Here is a 21,888-nt window from a genome sequence, read left to right as displayed (position 1 = left end):
TACTTTAAAAAAAAAAAAAAAAACTAAAGATACCTACAAATTTTATCAAAGAGAATAGAAACAGGTGAAACAATAAATTAAAGCCTGATTTGAAAGTTTGCACATCCATAAGGAGGAAAGATTTTTTAAGTCAAATAGAATAAATGAATTAATATGTATGTGAAAATGATTCTCACCTGCTGCAAGACTTCCTTAGATGACTTCATATTGTATAACGTCATGCAGTTGTGAAGTATCTTCATAATTAGGCTACTAATTGTGAAGATATATAGAGGCTGTTGATCTTGCCTCAGGTATCCCAAAACATAAATTTCTTAGTATCCCATAATGCAAATACATTATGCAATTGGGAAATAAACCCATGTTCATCTCATTTAAAAAGAATAAAAAAAAATAAAGTGATAAACAACCTCTCATATGTGCATCTGATACACCCACACAAAGAGACACAAACTCTTCATTCCAATTATCTATATTATTTAATTAATATCTGTAATGATCAGTTTAATCTTATTTTCCCTAAGCTGCTATTCATAGACATTCCTTTGCTATCATTGTATATTCCCCAGCCTACAGCAACATTCAACTAAACATCTCATCCTGTCTATTTCTATCACAATATACTACCTAACAACCATTGCCACCATTTTGCCTTGCATCCTCTGCTTTCAATACTATAATACCTTCTCTCCAATCAATATGAATTTCACTGCCTGATGTGAGACTATGGCTCCACCTAAAGTAGCTTAAAAGTTATATATTTTTTGTCTAGAACAGGGTATCCAGATTATATAAAAATGAAGAAATAAACAGCACACTCATGATACTAATATACTATAGGTTTATTAACATTCATGAGTGGGAGTCACAAAAACGTCAGGATATCCTCATCCAATCATGTTTCACTGATTCCAGTTGTTTGTGAATAATGATAACATGAAAAGAAATTATTTGAAAGTCAATAAAACCTCTCATTTTTTCCCCCTTTAAAATCAACTTTTTTTTTTATGCAAGACTGAGATAGACTAGTGAAATTTTGAAGTCATTAAACAAACTTAGCTAGGCAATATGAAAGAGAAGCAACATAATCCACTACTGGACATAAGGAAAATCATAAGTCCTGAAATGCACAAAGCTCTACATGATGATGAATTCCATTCTCATCAACAGTTATCATATGTTAGGCTTTCGCGCAGGACTACACATTTTACCACGTAAGCTTCCATAACCGATAATCCCGTGGAATAGGTTGGTTACTACTTATTCCCGGTAGTATCCCACGTCTGTCGAAGCAAGTGGTCACGGGGCCGGTTTGCCTGCTTTGCGGAGGAAAAACCCCAGGATAAACTGGGGGAAAAAACCTGCTATCCATGCCCAAGACCGGCTAACCTGGCTATGGCTGAGGAAGATCCTTAAGCTCCTCACGTCATTGACGGGAATCGAACCTAGACACTCCTTCCCCAGGCATATGGTTGCGAAGCGCATAGCCACTCGGCTAACTGTGCAGAGAGTCAACAGTAGACATATCAAAAGAATGCACTTTGGCTTACAATTTGTTTGGCTTATTTAATGGATTTTTAAATCCATTATATTAAGGCTGTGTCTTGCCTTCCATGCATGTCTTTTTCTATTTTATTAATAAATCTCTTTCAAGAATCTTGGTGAGCTTTCTGTACTATGGTTTTAGTTATTTTCTTTTGTTTCCTTTGTATGTTTTTGAAGGAATAATTTGTATGTCTTTTGTTTTTCTTTTATTACATTTTCTATATCTGTGTTCCAAATTTTTAATGTTTTATTTTTCTTTCCATTCCGAAGCTGCTTTATGAATTATCTTTATTAACCCTGCGAAGGTCGTGGCTGATCTGACAGATTGTTTAATATAAATATTCTTACAAATATCCAGTATATAGATTGGAGGTCATGACTAGCTGTGCATGCATATATTACAAGTGATATTCCACACTGTTTATATGGTCAGTTTTGGTTTAACATATGTTATGAAAAGATGTGTGATATTTGATAGTAAAATTATATCTGAGAGATACCGCAAACTCCAATGTCAGTATAGTATTGGTTTAGTTGTGTTTTTTTTCCTTTGTTTCTTTGTTCAATAATTTCTAAATTATAACTGAAAATAAAAAACCATCATGTATTATATTTGCAGTGTTTTGTTTTTAAGTTTTATCGCATTTTAGCACATATTAGTAATGAATGTATCTCTCAGATACACGTGACCTACACTGCAATTTTTTCGACCACGACCTCTGCAGGGTTAAAGTTTTCCATTCTTCTTCTATATCTTCACTGATTTTTGGCTTCTTTTAGGTAATCTATTAATTGTGATTGATATAGCATTCTACAGCTTTCTACTTGTAATAGATACAACAGACACGATAGCGTGAAGAATAAACAGCCATGACACACACCTTAAGATGGAGGACCTCCTTTCACTGCAGTGATTGCAGCAATCCAACAGGGCACACTTTCCACACAAATACAGCAATCAATGGGAATTTTGTACCATTCTTCCTGTGGCTGTTGTGATGGGACATCCTTTGAAATTACCCGATGCTCCAGTTCATCCCACAGATGTTCAACTGGGTTGAAATCAGGGCTGTGTGGAAGCCAGTCAAGTGTAGTGACAATGTCCACAAATCACGCGGTTACAGCCTTATTACATAGTGCATTGTCTTGCTGAAAGAGACAATGGTCAGTTCCATAGAAAAAGCACAAGGTAGGAAGCAATGCATTGTCAAGAATATTCAGATACCTCTCAGAGTTCAATGTTTGTGGCACCACAAAAGGTTTGAGGCCAAAACAGATAAAACAGAACAATACCATCACACTTCCACCTCCAAATTTCATAGTTGGGGTTATGCACTCTGGTAAGAGATGTTCACTACCACACCACTCTATCTTCTTGGAAGAGGGTGTCATGTGATTCGTCACTCCAACTTTCCAAGCCCCACTGTACATGCCTGTTGCATCACTGAGGGTGACACTGCACGTTAGTTCAAGTAATGTAGGATTTGCATATTGCGATCTTTACCACGGAAACCAATGTTGTGGAGATTAATTTTTCGGTCAATGCCAGAAATCCCACATTCAATATATCAGCTGACAAATGGTAGTTTGTACATATTATCCTTCATAGCAGCGTCATCCACGTCCATCTTCCATCTCAGTATGGTATCACTGATTGTTGACCTGGGATGGCCCAATTTGTCAACAGATAGTCCTGCAACATTGGCATCCTATCACACAATGCCTCTTTCAAACTCCATCAGTTCCCTTCTCACAGCTATTTCAACCAACAGTTGTACTGACTTGGGAGCATCATGTTCCAATTTATACTGGCTACAAACACGACTCATTACATGGCATGATGTACCTTGCCCATGATGGGTGCCCAGTGACTTCTTTCCAAGCAGTGTACTTTGTATACGTGTTCTATTTCTTTTTTTTTTTTCCCCTTATTAATTCCTTTTTCCATTTTGTTAGTATTTCTATTTTAGAAACTACTAAGTAATGATCTGAAACAATTTTATTTTCTCTGTAAACATGTTTCTTACACATGAGACTAGTTTCTCATTAGTAATGTTATGTCAATTATAGTTTTTGTTCCTCTGTCATTCAAAGTATATTTATTTATATTCTTTTTTGAAACAAAAAAAGAATTAGTTATGTTAAAATTATTGAAAGTACAGAAGTCTAATAGTTCTTGATTACTGTTATTCATGCCAAGTTCTCCATATTTTCCTAAATACATTTGGAATTGAATTATTTCCGACTCTAGCATTAAGATCTCCTACTATTAATATATAAGTAATTTTTATTACATTTACTTAACTGTTTTTGTAGTTCCGCATCAAAAAAAATCCTCTTTCATACCTTCTTTATTATCATTATTATTATTAAAAAACCTCCATGGAGTCAATGACTCATCGTGGGAGGTCCACTGTTATACACACACAGTTTATCATACCATGCCTTAAATATATTCACTGTCTCTGTGCTCACCACTCTCCATGCAAAAAACTTGCTCCTTACTGCCTTGCTCACACCCTTCTTATACAACTTCCAGGGATGACCTCTTGTTCTCTTCCTATCTTTACCCATTCTGTTCAAAACCTCCCCAACATTAATCTGGTAATAACCACGTAACAGCTTATATTATATATAACAGCTAAAGAAGCAAAGCAACAATTTCATTCCCCTTATTTCGAATACTTCTAGCATTAGTATATAAACATAAGAAATCATTACTGCTTCTACAAGTCCTACAAACGTCACTTCTCCGATGCAACTCTTCAATACCTTCCCCAGTCACTTCCTCTATATTACCACCAATTCTACAATTTTCCAATTCTAAACTTTTTCTCATCAGAAAAAAATTACTCACTTCCAACGTTTGGCATGCTTTTTACACCAACTGAACCAAGCCAATCTCATTTTTTTAGTTAACAAGGGCTTCTTTTTAGGGCACCTGGTTATCAGTCCTTGTCAAATGAGTCTTTTGACAGTTAGAGCTTGCCACAGCTCCCGTTTGTTCTTCCCAGTTCTGTTTCAGTTCTTTGGACAATGTACAGCGATTTTTCAGAAAGAGCCACTTTAGAACTTGATCTTGGTATGGTGCAGACAGTAGCTTTCTTCCTTTTAGGATCCAGTTTCCTTCACTTTTGACAGCAGTCATATCACAGTAGACTGACTACAGGACATCCTTTCAGCTATTTCACAAGAGGAATCACCTTCTGTATTCAAAGCTTGAATCGCACTTTTTCTGCAAGGTGTTAACTGCACATAACTAGCCAGTGATCTCAGCACGAAAATGCTGAAAAGTAGCTCTTGCTGTCTATTTATAGCATAAAAAATTCTGACACAATAGCAGCAACTATTACATTATACAGAAACCTGTGGGAATGATAGATGATGCAATACGATGAAATATCTAATGATGCACCAATGAAAATGACCACTTAACTACTAAAAACTATATTCATGTAAGGTGATGTGATTTCTACGAATACGAGTGTGCATGTATGTATATCTGTGTGTGTGTGTGTATATATATATATATATATATATATATATATATATATAAAATTTTATTATAACATACATAGCAATATGAATAAGGATTTGCTTCTTTTTTTTTTTAATGTTTTTATAATATAAAAATCTCCCTATAATAGATGTTTGGTTAGCAGTTCTTTTTAACTCTTAACAGTTTGTTCACCTGCACACCACAGCCATGAATGAGATAATTATGAACACATGCTGTGTAGCATATGTCATCATCTGATGCTGTTCAACTATAGCACAAACATACATAACCTCTTTGTGAGCCTTTGTAAAAAGCAGTGAAATTTAACAGTGAATTTTTTTAGGATGTGTTAAACTATTATTCATATTTGTTTACGTCTGATGTGCATGTTTCTTAATATTAGCTGCACACAAAAAATTCATAATAAATAATGTTGATAAAAGGAATTATGTCAGAATCATGTACTACATAAAACAATTATATCACTGAGTGAAATTAAAAAGTAATGTTAATTGCTTGATGGATGATAATACATATCTAGAAATGCTAGCTTTTATTTTTCAGAACAGCTAAAATATATATTATTTAACAAGATAAATAAACCAGAAACATTTTTAGTTTATTAATTAATGCTTAAAACCGTAGACATCCAATCTAGGGTACGAAAAAATTAATACAGAAGAAATGAAAAAAAACTTTCATTTGAAGAACTATATTTCAGTATCAGGACAATTCAGAATTTTCTACTGTTTCTTTGAGTATTGAACAAAATACACTTCTGTCTGTATTATTTAAAATTTAAATAATATTTTTGTCTGTATTATTTAATCAAAGTGAACTGCTTAAAAAACTGAGCATACCAAAAACTATGGTATTTTACGATTTTATTCATTTGTGATGTTTAAGTCTTTTTCAGAAGAATATACTTTGAATTTTTCATTCTGAATGTATTGGGAAAGAATTTTTTTTTCATTGCATGAAGCTTTGTAAAAAATTTGTGACTGAAAAATCTGCAATACAGCATTTTTTGATGATTACTTGACTAAGAAATTTAGCTGCTGCTCCTTCATTTCATAGTCCACAGACAACCACAGAGTAAATATTAGGAACTATTCCTTACAGAAATCTTCCAATCAGTCCTTGATTGACAATTTTCTTTCAGCTATGTAAGTGAAGCACCTGTCTAATTTTTTATTCTGTCTATCCAGTTTATTTTGATATGCCTCTTTTTCAAGTTTCAAAAGAAGTCCTTCAAAAACTTGCACTGGTAACTGGTAGATCATTTGATCCTGATATGACCAAGCCACTTAAGTTGTTTCCTTTGAATCTTAGTTATGATGTTATCTCTTAAACTGGTGAAAGAACCGTTTCTTTGTCTCACTTCAAAATTTGTGATGTGATCAGTGTATGGTATGTTTAGAAGTCATGTATAGCACCTCATTTCAAATGCCAGCTAACCTCTTTTCATCTTCTTTTATGAGGGTCCAAGTTTCACTTCCATACAGTACTGAATTAACTAGCATGTCAATAAGGCATAATTAAATTGCTGTTATTGCTTTTGCAAATTTTGTTCTAATATCCTATCTTGATCTGCCATCTTTATTAAAGATATTGCTTAGAAGGAGGCAAAATAGCCATAAATATAATAATATATTGCTTAGGTATTTAAACTGGTCAACTTCTTCTATGAGTGTATTCTCAAGATTTTTTTCAGTTTCTGCTACGGAAGCAGAAAATCAGAAGCACAGATATTTGTCATTGTTTTTGATTTCCCAATAGATTTTTGAGTACTTATGGCTAAGCCACATTATAATTTTGTGATGATTTCTTGAAGCTACTAAGATAAAATTGAGGAAAATAAATAAAAAAAAAACAATATCTAAAAAATTTCTAGTTGTGTCAAGAGGAGAGTTTCAAATTGCACATGTTACACTGTCATCAAATTCCTGTTATGTTACCTCAAGGGGGAGGGGAAGGGTATGGAATATTGTCAACAATTAGGATGTGCAGGATAGGATTTTATTAAAAAGGATGTTCTAGAATCTTCTCAATAATTTTTACTCCAAATTAGAATGTTATCTGCCATGACTTCAGTATTGTTTTATATTACTGGTCTTGTAGGGCACTTCTGACTGTATCAATCCACCTAAATTGAGATTTCTTTCTTTTTTCCCTGCCATCAAATGCCTGTTCTCTATCCCCAGCACTTAAAAAATATGTTCATTTGCTTATCCATGAAGAGTCAGAATTTTTAGCTGATAAGTTAAAAAAAAAAAAAAAAATTAGAAGAGTTTGCTTAATCGTGAGTTTTATTTATGTAATGCTGATTCTGTTTTGTGTTGTAATCTTTTTGATATTAAAAAGTCTATTAGCATTATTCAAAATTTGTCATGAAAAAGTGGTACATTACTTAAGCATCACATTCCCCTTGCTATGCATGTGCAACACATGCAAGAGGACTTATAGTAAACACATTTTTAACACTTGCTGGGACACAAACATCAACTTCAAAAACTTTAAATATACACATTATGTACCTGGTACAGAATTTAAAAAATTGTTTGTAAAATTATTTATTTCATCTATTGGGAAATAATGGCCATTACAAAATGCATGTTCATCAATTATCACTGATTTTGTTGCAATTAATTGGCTACCAATTAATTGCAACACAATATTTCTTTATATTGATTCTGACCTAAATGTTTTTCGATTGTTTCCTGAGTTGCCACCACGTCCTATCACATCACTATCCCTGTCCATTTAACTATATTTAAGAGCCAATAAGAATTCAGAAATGCACTAGCACAGTTTATGTGTACCCAATGTTTCCTGTAAACTGTGTGCATGCTCACACCAGTCAATAATAGAGCACATTTGTCTAGTAACTACACACACAGCACAAAATTTTTGGTTTCAGAATTTCTAATTTATAGTCAATTTTTGAACATACTATAAATACAAATTATATGATAAATCATTTTGTCATTCATTTTATTTGGTAATTTCTCCATTTTCACACCACCCCAATATTACTCTACCCTATTGCAACTCAATGCAATCTAATTAGCTACTTTTAGCCTGTGTGCTCGACAGGTTGCATAGGCATGTTTGTTGAGTGTCTACTGTCTGCAGACAGTACACTCTTTGTAGCTACACTGATTTAAGAGAATTAATTTAGGATTTGTGACTTAAACTATTGTGAGAAAAGGCACACATTGAGTCTGAGACCAGAAACTTATGCAAAATGTATTTCACACTACTGGAACAAACTCTCACTCAATATCTAGAAGGAGATGAATAAACATGAATAAAATGTCAGAAGAACTGAAGATAGGAACAATCAATATAAAAAGTATAAATGGAAAGGAAAGAGATTCAAGGATTTTACCAGATCAATGAAGAAGAAATTATAAAAAAAAAATTAATAAAAAAAAAAAAATTACTTCGTAGCAAAGAGAAAACACAACTTTCTACAACAATCTCTGATCCAGAGTATTCTAATAAGATGACATCTTTCTGCTACCAGTATATGGATAACATGTAAATTCTGCATTCATTTAACCATAATATCTTCAAGGCTGCAATTGTAGCAGCCACTTTAGACAAGATGTTAATCAAATTCAGCAAAGGAAACCCAGCCAAAACTCCATGATAAAGTTTGTGAGACACACACAACCAATCTTTACTGCATTAGTTAACAAATGTAGAACATCAAACTCTCTACAGATTGTGTTCTAGAACACCAACATTCTAGGAAATGAAATGCATGAACTACAAGAATTTATGACACGCTACAGTGCTGAGATAATCTTTGTAAATGAAACATACCTCCGACCAACCAACAACCCAAGGCTCATGAACTATGTTCAGTACCACAACGACAGGCCCAAAGCCAGGAGGGGAAAGCAAGCCTATCTTTGTCAATAACAAATACAGAGCACAATGAAATTGCAAATCCCAACACAACATAGAAATCACTGGGGTAGAGGTCAAAATTGCAGATACAGGTCCATTAAAATATATTTCACATATAACTCTTCTAGCAGTTACTGGAAGCAGTCTTAACTCAAATTCTAGATGCAAAACAATCAGTGTTAATACCAAGAGACCCAAACACTAAGCACACAGCCTGGAACACAAGAACTACATACCAAAGCAGCAGAACTGTCAATGACTATGCTACCTCAAAGTATTAGGACCTCCAGAACCCATGTACTACAACAAGGCAGGACTTCCTGATGTCTTTGACATAGTGATACTATAAAAAATTGCACACCAATACTAAATAAGCAGGATGGACGAACTAAGCTCTGACTACAATCCAGTTCTACTCCAAATGGACTCAACACAAAAACATGCCAGATCAGCTTCCAACCGTCAAATGGACAAAACTAATGACTGGTCTATAAAAATCTAACCATATCCATGTTCCAACTATCAACTCAAAGGATGAAAAACTTAAGAACTCAATTTTGCACTTGGAAAAAGCAGATAAATAACTGCATTAACTGCTGCTACCACAGATGTGCCAGGCACAAACTCCAATTAATTTCTGGCTGAGATTAAAACCCTCATATGTGAAAAGAACATTGTTTTATTGGACAGGTGCCAATAAAACAAAATGTTGACTCCAGAGCACTAGAATTCAACACAGCTATGAACGAAGTGTGATATGCAAATTTAAAACTACTGAAACTGACAGAGGGAGACAAAATTTTAGTCCTTAAACACAGAAGACCAGATGCTCTGGAAAATGATAAAAAGTTCTATGCACAGCCCATAAACTCCTTCCACCAATCCATGGTGAATGTGGCAGGGTTTAATGTAGTGCAAACACAGTTGATGCTTTTGCTAAAAGCCTAGAGAAACAGTGGATTCCAAACCACACACATGCAAATCTAAACTTCTTCAAAAAAAAGTAAACATCTGAGTACAATGTATGCTAAATAAAACACATAGATTATACATAGATTATGTATAATCTAACATAAATCTATGCGTTAGATTTACATAATCTATGCGTCATGTACCCCCTGTTATGTATATGAAAATCAGATTTCCATGTACCCCTGATGAGGTACATGAAATCATCACAAAATTTAAAAATAGGAATGCACCAAGCCCAGATGAGATTTCTAACAAAATCACACCTGTCACATAAAGATGCAATTGACATTGTTGCTATTATCAATTCCATATTAAAATATCACTATTCCTTGCACAATAGAAAGTATCTGATGTAATCTTAATCACAGAAAAAGCAGCACAATTCCCCAAACTATTGCCTCAGCCTGCTTTCCTGCCTAGGAAAAACAGCCAGGACACAAATATTAACAAGACTGCAGAAAGTTTTTTAAAAAATAAAATTAAATCAGCTAACGCTTTTTTTTATTCCCTTATAGGGAGTAGGCAAGGCCTTTATACCCTATCTAGCTTTTGGAGACAGAGTGGGCAGTTCAATCTCCACCGGTAGCCAATCAGAGATAGCTGGCCCATGTTTATCACTAATTATAGGCAGCTACCGATGAAGAGGATGGCAAACAAGTGCTGCCATCTCTTGGTACCTAACCCTAACAGGATATGTTACTGTCTGAAATAATGTGGGTGCTAAGGTCTATTTTCTTGAGTTTAAGGGATGAAAAACCCACTTGCCCATGCCAGAGATTGACTAACTCAGGAATAGGTCGAAAATAGGATTAGAAAAAGTTCCTCCAGTCAACAACTAGACTTGAACCTGTCTAATTTCGACTGACTAAGAGCAGAGGATGCAACCGTCACTTTGACTGAGCTATGCAGGCCTTTGCAGAAAGTTTCTAAAGAATTAAATATCATTAAATATCATAATTCATAATTCATCTACTTGGATTCACATGGAATCACTCCAATGAACAAGTTCTTGGGGTTGTAGAAAATATCAACATGGGTACGAAGCAGCACAAAGGGACGAGCTTCCTGGATGTGGCCAAAGCATTCGATAAAATATGGCATATGGTGCAATTGGCATCTTTTCAAACTACTGCAGAACAAAGTTCCACCTGAACTGGCCAAACTTACCAAATCCTACTTCAGTGCTCACTAATTCAGTAAAGATGCAGAGAATCAAATCATCTGAACACAAAATCACAGGTGTCAAGGCTTTCTGTTATCACATCTGCTCTTTGCCATCTGTATAGCTGACATCCCATGCACAGCTGCCACCACCTTATATGCAGACAATATTGCAATAATGGTATACTCCCCCCCCCCCCGGGCCTGTGTAGCTCAGTGGAAGTGGCACTTGCATCCTCTGTGCTTGGTCGCTCGAAGTTAGACTTAAGTTCAAGTCTAGTCACCGACTGGAGGAACTTTTTCTAAGCCTTTCTTCGACCGGTTTCCAAGTTAGTTGATCTCTGGCACAGGCAAGTGGATTTTTCCTCCCAGAAACTCTGGTTTTTCATCCCATAAATGCAAGAAAATCGACTATAGTACCCACATTATTTCAGACAGTAACATATCTTGTTAGGGTTAGGTACCAAGAGATGGCAGCATGCGTTTGCCAGCCTCTTCATCGGTAGCTGCTATAATTAGCGATAGACATGGGCCAGCTATCTCTGATTGGCTACTGGTAGAGATTGAATTGCCCACTCAGTCTCCAAAAAGCTAGATAGGATATAAAGGCCTCGCCTACTCCCTGTAAGGGAATAAAAGGCATTAGCTGATTTATTTTTATTTATTTTTTGGTATACTCCATCAAACCTACATTAGCAACTAAAAAAAAAAAAAAAAAGGCAAATTGATATTAACACTGACATAAGCACTGCTATTCACAAGAAGACAAATGTCTGGGGAGGACATAGTGGTTGTATTTGACACCCCATTCCATGGCAAGCAGTAGCTAAATAATTAGGATACAAGTAAAATTTACTTTACAACTCATCAATCATGCCTGCTCAAAAGCAATAGGATAATATGATATATATAAAACCATTATTTAAACAATGCTGCTGGCTAAGCATGACAATGGCTTCTATACAAAATGCTGATCAGGCCAGTTGCCTGGAGTTGCATGCCAGATTTAAACATTAACTATAGATAATCCAAAACAAATGTTTACAAATAGCATTCAATGCGCCATGACTGTACAGCTTTACCCAGAAGCTGGATCCCCAAGATTAAAACTTTCCTACATGAAAGGGCTGCAAAATTCTCTGCAAATGCTGGCATCCACCCTAATCTATTAATCTGCCAAGTGATAGACTACACAGAGCATAACCCTGCAAAACAAAAAGTTTTTTTTTTTTTTTTTTTCCTTCTTCTTCAACTTGCTGCCATGTCCAAAATGCACATTCCAAAGACTCAAGAATATCCCATGTCCTAACAGTAGACTACAACAAATAAATATCTCGTAGAGACATCCCAAAAAACTGTGCCAAACAAAGATTTAAAAACAAAAACAAAAAGCAAACAAAAAAGAATCTTACTGCTAATACCACACAATGCACAAGCCGGTCTGGTTGGCCAAGTGGTTAGCATATCCACTCTCCAGCCAAAGGCTGCAGGTTCGAATCCCGCCGTGGGCATGGATGTTTGTGATTGTCTGTGAAAACACTAGTGGTGGTCAGCGGTAGATGGCGTTGGTATAGATGATGAAAGTAGTTGGTGGATTGAGTTGTACAGTAGGTGCCCTCCCTCTCTCGATGAGTCTTTGGACTCCCTGGAGGTGTCATGTAATAATAATAATCACCATTAATCCAGCAATTTCTTTGCTGGATTAACAAAAAGGACCAGGGGATCAGGGGTCTGGGTAATGACTTTTCCCATAAATGCAGAGCAATATACATATTCAAAAGGAAGTGTACTTTGCATTATGGGATGTGAAGTCAACAGCTTCTATATGCAAGAAGCTACTTCATGTGCAAACTTTGTTTACTTACACCGAAATAAAGGACTGAACATGAATATAATTAATTAGCAAGTATAATTGACTGGCAGAGGGGCAAAAACGATAGATTGAGGACAAGAGCGCTGAAAGAGAAGACTTCAAGCAGCAGTGACTTGCTAATTAAACCCTTAAATGTCTTTATTAATCCTTAACTAATGTTCTATATACATAAATAACATGATACCCCCCCTAACACACACATACAAAAATAATAAAATAAATCTGCTAATGCCTTTCATTCCCTTATAAGGAGTAGGTGAGGCCATTTTAGTCCTAATTAACTATGAAGACAGAGTGAGAAGCTCAATTTCCACTAGTAGCCAATCAGAGATATCTGGCCAAAGACTATTACTAATTTTAAGCTGCAGCTACTGAAGAGACTTCCAATAAAATAAGTGAATAAAATAAACACCCTAAGTAAAAGAATCTACATACAAAATGCTGAAAGTAAAAGTATATTACATGAAGTTTAAACTGCTGAATAAATAATGCTGCATGGAGCAGCTGATGCTTTAAAGTGTTACCAAACCAAATCAGGAAGAGTGCAAGAGAATATTTACACTTCAACTGTATACAGATATTATGAGTTTTAACAAACAGCAAATGATTCTACATTACTTCTGAAGTCTCATATTTAATCTTGCATCACACAAGCCTAAATCTCATATTTAGGCTTGTGTGATGTTTGAAGCTAACATTATGGTTTAAACTATAATACAATCTTCAAATTCACTGTATTAATAAAAACAGCAGAAGAAATGAATTTAAGCCTTAACGAATCCAAACTTTTGCTGCTATAGACATCACCTGGGATATCAATACATAAGAACTGTAACATGCACACAAACCGACACCCAAAGAGATTAGAATGAAAACTTTAAGTTCTAAGAGGGACATCCTCTATGGGTGCTGATAGGAAGACTGGTTATGGGGCTGGAGATGAAAGAAATGGTTTCCATATCTTGGGAAGCTTCACAGAACCACATTTAGTGAGATTCGGTTAATTTTTTTAAATCCAATAACAAAACACAAAAGGTCTCATATGTTTGTATTTACTGTGGTAAATAAAACGCAGAAATTTCTTTACATTTAATTTTATTCAAGGTATGGCCTGTTAGACCTGAATACCATAACCGTACAAGTCAATGTACTTTTATTATTCTTCCAAATGGGCAATGGCAGAATTTCAACTTCCAGTTTGACCATAATGACAAGTTGTAATGGCAAAGACACTTGCATACATACCTGGAACTGAGACAGAGAAAGTTGGACTTTGGGAGAACAAATAAGAGTAGCTAGCTTCATAGTGTTTGAAAGCAGTTAAAATAAAATAAAATAATAATAATAATATATATATGGCTATGCAGGAGGAGTGCCGTGGAGTTTGTGGAGTGAGTTTGATGGGCGAAAGGACTTATACAAGATGGATGGTTTGCATCTGAATGGATTTGGTGTGTGGAAACTGGAAAAAGTATTGCTGAATGAAATGAAAGTGGATGTACAGAATCAGGGAAACTAGAGCTATTAGGGGGAGGGGGGGAGGAAGTGGATATGCAGATATCAGGGAGGAAGTTGAGTATAAGAATGTGTATAATATGCCTGAGCTAGTATGAAGGACAACAAATCAGAATGGGATAGTTAGGATAAGGCATCACGATAGTGGTGGGACTAACAGGCTTCTGCACTTCATGTATACTAATGCCAGGAGTATTAGGAACAAGAAGGAAAAATTTTTGGCCTTGGTTGGCTCTTCCTGGCCACAGTTTATTGGCATTAGTGAGACATGGCTGACAGAAGATGATATAGCTAGTGGGATAGAATGTGAAGGGACAGAGAGAAAAGAATGGGGAGGGGGGGAGGAGTGTTATTGATGATAGCTGATGAAATGCAGCCAAGGAGAATCGAAGATGAACTGCAGGATAGTGGAGAGAGTACATTTGAGGCTATTTGGTGTGAGATTGAGACTAGTGGAACAAAATATACAGTTGGGTACTGTTATAGACCAGGTGATGGAATAGATGGTGGAGATAGTATGCATAGACAAATAGATGCAATGAGTGGAAGGAGGGTAATTATTATGGGGGATTTCAACTATGGTAACATTGATTGGAAGGAGGAGAGGACACATGGGAGGAAAGAATTGGATTTTATGCAGTTATTAAGGGATAACTACCTGAGACAGCATGTAATAGAATATACTAGGGGTTCGAGAGTGCTTGACCTAGTAATTGCATCTGAGAATTTGACTGTAATGAATATGACCACGTTGCCACCAATTGGTGAGAGTGATCATATGGTCTTCACCTGGGAGGTGGCTAAATGTGTGGATTTTCAATTGAGAAAGGATTCATGTGGAATTACAGGGCTGGTAAGTATGACAAGCTTAGGAGATTGCTTGGTTCAGTGCCATGGCATTTAAAACTGCAAGGGCTGGAGGTTGATAATGCATGGGAAGTGGTAAAGGAGCGTTTGAAGGAGGTAATGGCTGACTGTATCCTAGAGTCTGGATAGTAAATCAAGTAGGGGTTAAATGGATGAATAACGCCATTAAGCTTGAGCTGCAAAAAAAAACAACAACTGTGGAGGGAATTAAAGGAGAAAGGTGACCTGCAGGCCCATGAACAGTATAAAGCACATGCCAGAAGGGTAACGAGTGTGGTAAGAAAAGCAAAAGCAGATTATGAAAGGAAATTAGTCACACAAGCTAGAGAGAATTCCAAACAGTTTTTTTGATACGCTGCAAGTAAAAGAAAAAATGTATATGGCAGAATGATTTTAAAGAATGCCGATGGTAGGGAGGTAACTGAATCAGTTGATATAGTGGAATTACAGAGAGAGCACTTTGCAAGAGTATATCATCCAGGTGGTGATATTGCAAGAATGAAGGAACCAATAGCTTATATAGGAATTGAAGTGAATGAAATGGAGGTGAATAGTATATTACAAAACCTTAATGTGAATACATCTGTGGGATTGGATGGTATACCAGCTCGGGTCTTACGTGAAGCGGCTAAAGAACTGTCAGCGCCCTTGACCATTTTGTTTAATTTGAGTCTCGGGTCTGGATTAGTCCCAAGGGGATGGAAGGAGGGGAGAATAGTTCTATTGCATAAAGGAGGTTCCAAGACTGCTGTTGCAAATTACCGACCAATCAGCATATCAGGAGTATTTGTGAAGGTTTTGGAGAAAGTAGTCAAGAGAAATACACAGGAATGGATAGATGAAAATCGGATCTGTATGGAGGACCTCATGGTTTTGTGAAGGATAGATCATGCCTCAGTAACTTGCTTACGTTTTATAACACAGTGACGGCTGAACTGGATAAGGGTAATGGGTATACAGTGATACTGCTGGACTTTGCTAAGGCCTTTGACAGGATACCACATGGAATTCGAATCAGTAAACTGCAGCATATGGGGATGGATGTAGGGTTGGTGAGATGGATAGGAGGGTGGTTGATGGAGAGATATCAGAGAGTAGTTTATTCCAGGGTAGAGTCCAAAAGACAACCTGTGATTAGTGGTGTGTCGCAGGGTTCTGTTCTTGGACCACTACTATTTAATTTGTTCATTAACGATATAGGAAAGGATCTGAGAGGAACTGTTCATTTGTTTGCTGATGATGCAAAGTTGGGTAGAGCAATAGTGAATGCACATGATGTCAAAATTTTGCAGGATGATTTGGATAGATTGGAGGACTGGGCTAAGGAAAATGGATGTCAATTTAATGTGGCAAAGTGTAAGGTTATGCATTTTGTTGTGAAAAGATTAGCACCAGTATACCACATTGGTGGAATTGTACTCCAGGAGATTGACAAGGCCAGGGATTTGGGAGTGTTTGTGGATAGGGAGTTGAAGTTTAGGGGGACACACTGCAAAAGTGGCTAAATCAGCTCATGAAATCACTTGCTTACTGAAGAATACTTTGATGAGCAGAGACAAGCAAGTTATTGTTACTCTGTATCGAGCCTTGATAAGACCACATCTTGACTACTGTGCCCAGATCTGGGTGCCAGGGTTTCTTCTTGATGGGGAAGAGGTGGAGAGGATCCAGAGGCGAGTGACCAAGATGATAGCTGGTCTATGGAATGAACCTTATGAGAACAGGTTGAAGATATGTGGGTTGCAGAAATTGGTTGATAAGCAGAAAAGGGGTGATATGATTGAGACATTCAAATCACTGAAGGGTTTCTGTAAGATTAATTCAGAGGATATTTTTCAGAATAGGACTGATGGTGGGAGGATTAGGGGCCATCCATGGAAACTGGGCAAGAGTGTGGGTGTTAAAACTAGGTTTTTTACTTGGAGAGTGGTGAATGAGTGGAATAAGTTGCCAGAGTCTGTTGTGGGTGCCATGACTGTGAATGAGTTCAAGGCAAAGTATGATAGATACTGTGTGGATGCTGAATAGTTGTTCTTGACATGATGTTTAGGGCTTCCCTCGATGAGTCTAAGGACGCCTTGGAGTGCTCGTAATAATAATAATAATAATAATAATAATAATAATAATAATAATAAATATATATATACACACACACACACACACACACACAGGCAGCCCTCGATTTACGCCTCACTTCCGTTCCTGAAAAAACGGGCATAAACCGAATCGGCGTAAAACTAACCCAATTTTAATGGGAGGTATGTAGTTATGTTCTGCGCAGTATAACATTATCATATTTGAAGCTTTGATAATACATACATGTATATTTGTTAAAATAAAATTATTAATAACGAAAACAAAATTATATACAAAAAATTAAACTTTGAAAAGATATTACATATTTCTATGTTGAAGTTCCTGGTTTCGGATCACCTGCATTTTTTGTGAAAAACGTATCCAGTGTTAACTGCCTTGATTTTCTTTTTCTTTCTTTAAGGAGTTCGGTGTAAGGTCAAATAGATGCGATTACATTCCTTTTCACGTTCAGACTGTTCCCAATCGTGGTCCATTTCGCAGAGTTTATCAGTCAATGTCTCTATGCTTGCAAGGATACATGTAAATCGGTCGTTTTTATATCCCTCAGAGGACCTTCATTTTCTTTCTCCTCCTTTGGATGTTGACTTAATTGTTCAGCTAATTCTTTTAAGTCTTCATTGGAAAGCATTTATCATGGCTCTCTAAGACTTCTCTTCAGCTGTAATATTGTCCAATACCACTTCTCGCGCAAGCTTGGTAACATCTTCAGTAACATTCTCCTCTTTCTCTAATTCCTCAAAGTCGTGCATAAATGCCAGAAGAAGTTTCCGCCATGCTACTTTTAAACACTTTGCTGAAATTCGTGATTTCTGTAAACTGGAAAGTTCAACATTAGGAAGATGTGTAATTAAAATAGATACTAAGAAATAAAATAGCAGTTTCCCTAGAAAAGACAAACTGCTATTTTATTTTCCTATACGCAACTGGATTCTAAGGTACTGGATGATGAAGTGGAAGGGTGTCTAAAGTCATACGACCAAATAAAAAACACATCATCAATCTTAGCAAGATAGGAATAAGAATGGCAGTATCAAGAGCATATTTTTCAAAATGTTCCATATAAAAACTGGCTAAGGGAAGAGAGAGGGAAAAGCCCATGGCTGTAGCCTCAGCTTATGTTGTCCTTCCAAGTGAAGTAACTAGGATGGATGGTAAAACTAAGCTAGTTTTTAAAAAAAAATCACTAGAAGAAACATTTTTAAGTAATGCTAATATGTCAGAAATGGAAATATTGGTGAATAAAGAAGAGACGTTAAATCTAATCGTGACATCAGTACTACTTAGAACTAAATTCTAGATTGAAGATTTGAAGTATCGAGAACACATTTTGGGTATCTAAAATGAATCTAGACTTTCAATATTTCATGATCATTGGTGAATTTCTTCCAACGTATTTGTTTAGAAACTGACAGACTATAAGAGTATAATTTCATATTTGTGTTCAAAATGTTCAGTAATAGCGATTCCCAGTTTTTTTTTGTTTTGTTTTTTTAAATCAGATAATGGTATTTTCTCTCTTAGTTTTATTTAAGAATAATAATTCATCTAGTCACGCTATTATAGAATTCTACAAGGTCTACTTTTTTCATGTCTTCCACCCACAAGAGGTTCTAAACCTACAGTACATCAGTACGAAAAGCAAGTTGAATTTTTTTTGTATTTACTTTAATAATCCAAAAATCTTGTTTTAGAGACCAAACAAGAAACTTTTAACTAGCGAGCACATTAACCACTCAGCCAACCAGACCAGTGTTTAAGATTATCATAAAAAAATTCACTTGTGCATTTTTTAAGAAATGCTGCAACTTTTTTTTCCCCTGAAACAAGTGTAAAAAAAATGAATGAGATGAAAATTTTAAGTGCCTGCCAATTCAAATACAAAATTGAAATTCCTTTGTGGCTCCCACTCATGATAGATGTCTTCTAAACCTATGGTACATTCGTACTGTAAGCGATTAAGGATATTTTTAAAAAAATGTTTATTAATTTTATATATATATATATATATATCATTTTGGTATTTGTAAGCAGCCAACATTCATGGGTTTATCAGTAGAGAGATATTGTCTAGCTGTACAAGTTAACATGAAGTGGTAAGATTATGAAAACCATGTAGATATAATAGTACTTAACGAGGTTGGAATGAAGCCACCTGCTATTTTTAACATGCTAAAAACATTTGGGATCAGTAGAATTGTTTGTATATCGGGATATTAACTGTTATTACTTTATACAGAAACTGTATCTGACTGCCAAAGAACAGGTCAACCATGCTGTGTTAGGACACAACAGCTTGTGAGGACTATGAAGGCAAGGCACTACCATAATACTGTGAGAAACTGATGAACTAGGGATCAGAACATATCATCATTCTCCTGGACATCTCCTAACACAATAACTCATGTAGCAGAGGGTGATAAAATTAAAGGCACTTCTCCGGTGGTAAGAGAACAAAACACAAAGATATTCTCTTCATAGATGAGAGGATTTTTGCCATTGAAGAGTTGTTTAACAGCCAAACTATTTGGGGGAGGAGGGATCCAAGTTGCGTTTCTGCAAGAGGTCATTGATACTCAATACTTGATACTCTGCAGAAGTGTATCAAGACACCGTGCTAGAACCTATGGTATGGCCTCTGAACAACACCTTGTTTCACGGTAGGCAGTGGACCTTCCGACAGGACTCAGCCCCTACACACAAGACAAGGACCAAACAACAGTGGTTGGAGGCAAATGTGCTCAACCACATATCACCATCTGATTGCCCATCACGAGGTCCCAATTTGAATCCATTAGACTCCAAATTGTGGTTAGAGCTAGCCTGCAAGAAACAACACCACAGCATCGCCAGCCGGAAGGTGGATTTGGAGCAAGCAGTGCCAGTGTTTCCACTTAATGCTGTGCATACCACCATCAATATGTAGCCTCACAGACTTTGGGTAGGTGTGAAGGCAAAAGGGGGGGGGGGGCATTTCAAACAATGAGTACTGCTATATGCATGTTATACATATGGTTTGTATGTGATGAAAGCTGTAAATGATTTACTGATAGATTAAAGGTTTATGCATTATTCAAGATGTCACAGTATTTGTGGCTCAACAAGTTATGTATGTATGTATGTATATATATATATATATATCAACATCATCAAATTCCTGCCATGTACCCTCAAGGGGTGGAATGGATATGATAGTACTACATGAAAAATTTACATCATTACTAACTTCCTATCAACAATTTTCCTCCAAATTAGTCTGTTACTTATCAAGACTCCAATATTATCATATTTCTATCTACTAAAAAACTTTGTACAGTATCAATCGAGCTATATCTTGGTCTTCCTCTGGGTCGTTTTCCTGCCAACCTGGCAGAGAACACTTGTTTTGCTAATCTTTCCTTGCCCATTCTATTTAAGTGACCCTACCACCTGCTAACATTCCTGGATGCTGACAATGTCAAGTTCTTTCCTAATATCATTTTTAATATCATATTGCCATTGATGCCATCTGTTCATGCCTCTAATCTTTCTCGTGACTCTCATATCTGCGGTCTCTAGTCTTTGGTCAAGGGTTTTACTTCTGACCCAGTTCTCCGATACATAAGTTAAAACTGGTTTGAACGTTGTCTTGTATACAGCTAATTTAGTGTTCCAACTAATTTCTCTCTTATTCCATACGAATTTATTTGATTGACTTCCTACCATACCAGCTTTGTTGATTCTATTGTCTATTTCCATATTTAATTTACCATATTCACTAAAAATTGTGCCTAAGTAGCTGAAATGTTTTACTTGTTCCACAGGTTCTCCGTTCACAACGCAGTTGACATTTTCAACGATTATGCCTATTTTCATTGTCTTTGTCTTTTTATTGCTGACCTTCATACCATATCTATTACAACAGTTGTTCAATTTAGTCAAGGAATCCTGCAGACTTCTAGCGGATTTATTTAGAAGTATAACATCATCCACATAGAGCAAAGAGCTGACATTAACATCTCCAATTTTGATATCATGTTTAATACCACTTTCCTTCATAATGTGATCCATATAGATAATGAATAACAGACGACAACAACAATAATAATGTACATCCCTGTCTCACACCAGATTTAATATTAAACCATCTTCCTGTATTTCTTTCAATATTATATTCCCATGCTTTCTCAACTATTTGTCATAAAGTGAAGATCTGATCCTAACAGCCTCTATTTGGCCTGGATCCAGCTTGTTCTTCACCAAGCTTTTCTTCCACAATTCTTCTCAACCGTTTCTAAGTATACTTGCATAAATCTCGCCAGGAACACTCAGTAGGGAAATACCTCTGTTCAGTTTTATTTCCCGATGATTGGAGTACAGGGAATTTCCCTTTTTTTAAAAAGGGAAATTCCCTCTACTCCAATCATCGGGAATTTGTCTCTCTGTCCAGGCTTTCTGAACTATG

General features: G+C 36.0%; 1 protein-coding gene across 4 annotated transcripts in view; it reads right to left on the bottom strand.

The window, feature by feature from the left end:
* The window catches only part of LOC150095396 (ubiquitin-protein ligase E3C), a 662,747-nt gene that overhangs the window by 614,283 nt on the left and 26,576 nt on the right, over nucleotides 1-21,888 (bottom strand). The window lies entirely within an intron of this gene.

This window comes from Typopeltis vanoorti, chromosome 20 (assembly GCF_054136105.1).
Source record: "Typopeltis vanoorti isolate ZY-2024b chromosome 20, IOZ_Tvanoo_1.0, whole genome shotgun sequence".
Classification (NCBI taxonomy): Eukaryota; Metazoa; Arthropoda; class Arachnida; order Uropygi; family Thelyphonidae; genus Typopeltis; species Typopeltis vanoorti.
Note: the sequence above shows the minus strand (reverse complement) of the source record. Positions and strands in the feature narration are given on the sequence as shown.